The sequence below is a fragment of the Vitis riparia genome, chromosome 9 (assembly GCF_004353265.1).
Source record: "Vitis riparia cultivar Riparia Gloire de Montpellier isolate 1030 chromosome 9, EGFV_Vit.rip_1.0, whole genome shotgun sequence".
Lineage (NCBI taxonomy): Eukaryota > Viridiplantae > Streptophyta > Magnoliopsida > Vitales > Vitaceae > Vitis > Vitis riparia.
Window position 1 is genome coordinate 8,452,511 of NC_048439.1, and position 5,246 is coordinate 8,457,756.

The 5,246-nt window shown below is 34.4% G+C and overlaps 1 pseudogene; it reads left to right on the forward strand.

Annotated features, from left to right (window-relative positions):
• LOC117921759 lies at positions 1–3,487 on the forward strand (annotated as a pseudogene).
• The last annotated feature ends 1,759 nt before the right edge of the window (positions 3,488–5,246 follow it).

Sequence of the window (5,246 nt, forward strand, 5' to 3'; positions counted from 1 at the left end):
AAAAACGAAAGTGTGTGATCTCTTTCTTGAGTCTTCACAATCTGAGACACTGAACCCAAATCAAAATTAATCCTCCAAATTAATTTTCACCTCCAACCCAAACCCTAACGACTGCCTCGCTTTCTTCTCAAACATAGCTATCCGAAAAACCCTAGCCTCTGCCTCGTCTTCCTCTTATCCCGGAAACCCAAATCCCGTGACCCTAACCCCTTCTCTTTCCGAAAACCCTCCAGAATCGGAAGATTCAAGTGATCGAATTAATTCTTCAGAATTAATTTTCACCTCGAAGCCAAACCCTAACTGCCTCATCTTCCTCTCATTCATATCCCAAAAGTAGCTTCAACTGTCAGGCCTGCGGCCATGAAAGCCGTAGTGATCGCCACTTCCGGCGATCCCCAAGTTCTCCAAGTGCAAGAAGTCGAAAACCCTGAAATTGGAGATGATGAAGTTCTAATTAGAGTGGACGCCGCTGCCATAAATCGAGCGGATACGCTTCAGAGGAAGGGCTTGCACCCTCCCTCAAAGGCGGCAGTCCCTACCCCGCTGGAATCATCGAAGCTGTTGGAAAGGTCGTCGTTCGATGGAAGGTTGGCGATCAGGTATTTCAATTGCCTAATATTTTGATTCCGTTTCTGTTCCTGTATTTTTCTCGGCTATCAAACACTAGGAACGTGTAAATAAGGAGGTTAGTTGATTGCGAAAACGGGAATTTTTTGTTCGTGTTTGTGTTAAGGAGTCTTTGTTGAGAATTGTGGGGAAATTTATGATAAGTTTGTGATTTTTTGATTAATTTTGTGTATCAATATAGGTTAGATTATTGAGCTTATTGGTTTTTCAAATTTATGGTTGTAAGAAAATTGGTCAGTGTAAGGTTATGGGTTCATTACCAATTTGCTTACTGAAAATTTTTCCAGATATTGTGGAACGGTTTGATAGCAGAAATAAGAACCGTGTTTTCTTTTCCAAAACAGAAATGGATGCAGAAAACATGTTTGGTAGCCTACTTTCAGAACCTGTTTCCGAAAATATTTCCTGAAAATGAATTATTTCAGAACTTGTTTTTAAAAAATGCAAACACTTAATCAATTTAAAAGGTTCTGAAATGGACATGTTCATGGTCTTCATTTTTTAAAATTAAAGCTTTTATGAAAAAACCATTTTCCCTTCTACTAAACAAACAGGCGCTATATTGTAACGGATCAATTGGCCATTTCCTTTGTCATGTTTTGTGAATCACGGCAACACTGGAATCCACTCCATTACCATCTGTTAGTGGTTAGGAGAGAAAACACCGATTTTAATGCTATCCTTTATGTGATTTTGCTTCCTCCTGAGTACAAGTTCATAATATACATGGCACATGGTGAATCTGTATGACAGTTCATGGTATACAGGTGTGTGCTCTTCTTTCTGGTGGAGGGCATGCTGAAAAAGTGGCTGTTCCAGCTGGGCAAGTTCTTCCTGTCCCATCTGGTGTTTCTCTGAAGGATGCTGCTGGAATTCCTGAGGTTGCATGTACCATTTGGTCAACTGTTTTAATGATGAGCCGACTGTCTGCAGGAGAAACATTCCTGGTGAATTTTTTGTCTTTTTTATTTTCTGATGCCTGATATAGATACATCGTACCCCACAATTTCATTGCATCCAAGGCCATGTTGTTTTTTATTGCACGGTTTGTCATGGTAATTTCTCAACCCTTCTCTGGAAAATTATGTTGGATGGCTGCTATTAATTACCCCAAAAGAAGAAATTTTATGTTGAAGTAAGATGAGTAGCACAAAGAGTTACTTTTGGTTGATCCTATCATCAAATGGGTGATGGATGCACAATCCAAATGGTAAATTTTTTCCCCCCTTTATCCAGATGGAATTTTTATGTATGATTGAATAGTGAAATGAGGACTGATAATATTTCAGGTTCATGGGGGTTCAATTGGAATTGGTACCATCTATTCAAATAGTGAAATACTGAGGAGCAAGGGTATTTGTTACAGCAGGTTTGCCATCACTGTTCTACCTCATCTCACAGAATGCTTATCTCATGGCACCAATTCCTTTTCTTCACATGTTTTCAACCATTTTTTCCACCCCGAAACGAGGAAAAATTAGCTGTTTGTAAGGATCATTGAGCAGATGTGTGCATCAATTACAAGACTGAAAACTTTGTTGCATGGGTGAAGGAGGAAACAGGAGGGAAAGGTATATTCTATTGTATCTTAACGATAATTTCAATTGAAGGTGGAATTGCTTTTTATTTTTTAGCGCACCAAATCCACTAGTCTGTAATGTTTGAAAAGATAATAATCATCTTCTGCTTGATTTCGAATGTGAAGATCTAACCCCAAAAATGTTGAATGACAGGTGTTGATGTTATACTGGATAATATTGGAGGGGCCTACTTCTAGTGAAACATCGATGGTTTAAATGTTGATGGAAGGCTTTTTATTATTGGTTTTCAGGGTGGAACAGTTGCAGAAGTGAATCTTTCAGGTTTACTTGCAAGGCGCCTTACAGTGCAAGGTACCACTTTCATAGAAGATTTTTCTTAGTTTTGGGGTTGAATCAATTTGATTAATCCCATCCAAGTAAAGAACTGAGGTGGATTCTGTCAAGCTGAGGAAAAATCATATTACCATAATTTCTTTTTTTTTTTTTTCTGGATTGTTTTACTTCTTGGAAATCTTGTTTCTCAATCTGGTCAGGTATATGGAAATTCCGAGGAAAATATGTTTTACATTTGCCATAATTGTAAACACTCAGGAATTTAAGATTTTCCTCTGAAATAGCAATGGCTTTCTAATTACAACATTTGTTTTCCTTGTATCATCCCAAAATATGTTTTAGGTGTTTGTTCTCTCTTGACACAGCTTTTAATCGGGTCTGTCTTGCTTTTTGATAGATCTCTTGACAAGTTGCTTTTATATCATACTTTCTTTATTGGTTTTGGATGATGCACCTTGCTTTGTCAGCCCTGTTATCACTACCCAAACTAGTAAATTTATGCACAAAACTCCATGTGTCAGTAACAGTGGTTATTTGATTGTATTAAATAATTTGTAAATAGAGTGGATAAGTTTGTACTAAATGGCAATTGTTTCTGCAGTGGCTGGTTTGCGAAACCGAAGTCTGGAAAACAAAGCTGTAATTGTGAGTGAGGTGGAGAAAAATGTTTGGCCTGCAATCACAGGCGTACAAGTATTTTCCATTGACGGAAGCAGCAGAGGCTCACCAGCTCATGGAAAGCAACAAGCATGTTGGGAAGATACCGCTCATTCCATTATGTTATGGTTATATGAATGATCTTGTGCCTCATCGGGATGACATGATTTTCAAACTCTTAATAAGCATCTGATGTGTGATGGGCAGGTGTAGATGGTCAATGCTTAGTTTCTTGTGTAGCCCTGTTATTTGAGAAGAAACCAACCTTCCCCTCCAAACATTTAGACTACTGGAATCTAAAGCTTCGAGATGGTGGAAACAGATCATAACTCTCCAACCTCCACAAATGAGCTTACCCTTCCTCATCTGAAGTTGAACAAAAATGTATAAAACGGTTAGGTAGAAACCAGAGCTTGGCTGTGTGAGAAACCAGCGGCCCTAAGGTCAGGACAAGATTTCCATTCCACCAAAGTTCAGCCTTGTATGTAGTCACGTAGTATTTTCTTTTATTCGAGTCTTCCCCTCTCCCCTGGCACTGGGATTGAAGGTTAATGAAAAACCCGCATAGATTGAAACCAGCATGGGTGGATGAATGGAGAGGCCCTTCACTGAATTTGTCCATGAAGAAGTTCCCATTAAATGGCTTGATTTAAAAAAAGAAAAATGCATATATTGCTTATTTGAAGTCTGAATAAATGTACAAAATGGTAAGTTAGAAGTAGAACTGCATGAGAAAATACCTTATTTACTAATTCAACATTCTAAACAAAACCACGATACTCCTTTCCTCCATTTGGGCAAGCAAGGATGGGAATTTCAGTAACTGCAAAGAGCTTCAATTACCAAGCTTTTTAGCACTCCAGGAAAAGTGTCTCCAGGTGGTTGGGACATGAACCCCCAAGTTTGGTTGGCAAGAATATCCAGGTGGAGGATCAGCTTTGACACGTGTGCACACACCTCTTGGCCAGTTGGTGTTATTGCAATTTTAATAAATTGCAAAAAAAAAAAAATTATTGCGAACAATTTTTTCTTTTTTCTTTTTTCTTTTTAAACAAACTGAAAAAATCCTTTTTTTTTTTAAACTGAATGTTTTTTTTTTCTCCAAAAAAGTGAATTTTTTTTTTTAATAAAACTGCAAGATTTTATTTTTTTTGTTTTTTTAAATAAAATTGCAAGTCTTTTTCTTTTAAAATAAAAATTGTAGAATCATTTTCAAAAAAGAAAGAAAAGAAAACCATGAAATCAATTTTTAGATAAAAAGAGTAAAAAATTTCAAGTGAAAAACATAATGTTCTTAAAGTTGTAAATATTTTTTATTATTGTAAAATTGTGAAAATTCATTTTTTTTAAAATAACTAAAATCTAGAATGCATTTTTTTAATCAAATATTAAAACTTCTTTTCTAAAAAAAATAAAATTGAAAACTTTTTATTGTTTATTTATTTGTTTAGGTAAATAAAGTTGTAAAAATCATGTATTAATAAAAATAATAAAAGGTTATGACCAATTTGCTCATAGTTACATTTTCTTCTGCATTCTTAATGTTTGATATTTATTTAAAATAAAAATATATTCTATTTCAATATTTGGAATTTAAAAAAATAAATGAAATCTCTCTCATATTTAATAAGTAATTTTTCTTTTTGTCAATAATATTCATAATTGAAATGTGTAACATTTACACAAAAAAAGTGATTATTTCTTTCAATAAATATTTATTAAGTAATATAAATATTAGTATTATTTTATCATATATTTTGCAGTTATTTTTTAGTTTTTTTAACAACAAATTTAATTTTTTAATCATTTTATTTTTCAAAATAAGTAATATAAAAAAAATTTTAAAAAAATCTCATATATATATATATATATATATATAAGAACTTTCAATTGAATTTTTTGAAAGTTTGAAAAGTGCCATATTTTAAGAAATATTTTTTTAAACTGCAATATTTATTTCAAAATCCCTTGGGACTTTTATGGTTGGAAGAAGCATCATATATCAACTCCTCTTTAACCAACATTTACTTCAACCAACTTTGCCATCCTGCAGAAAAGCTTGAATGGCTTCTTCTGCTCTCTCTATAA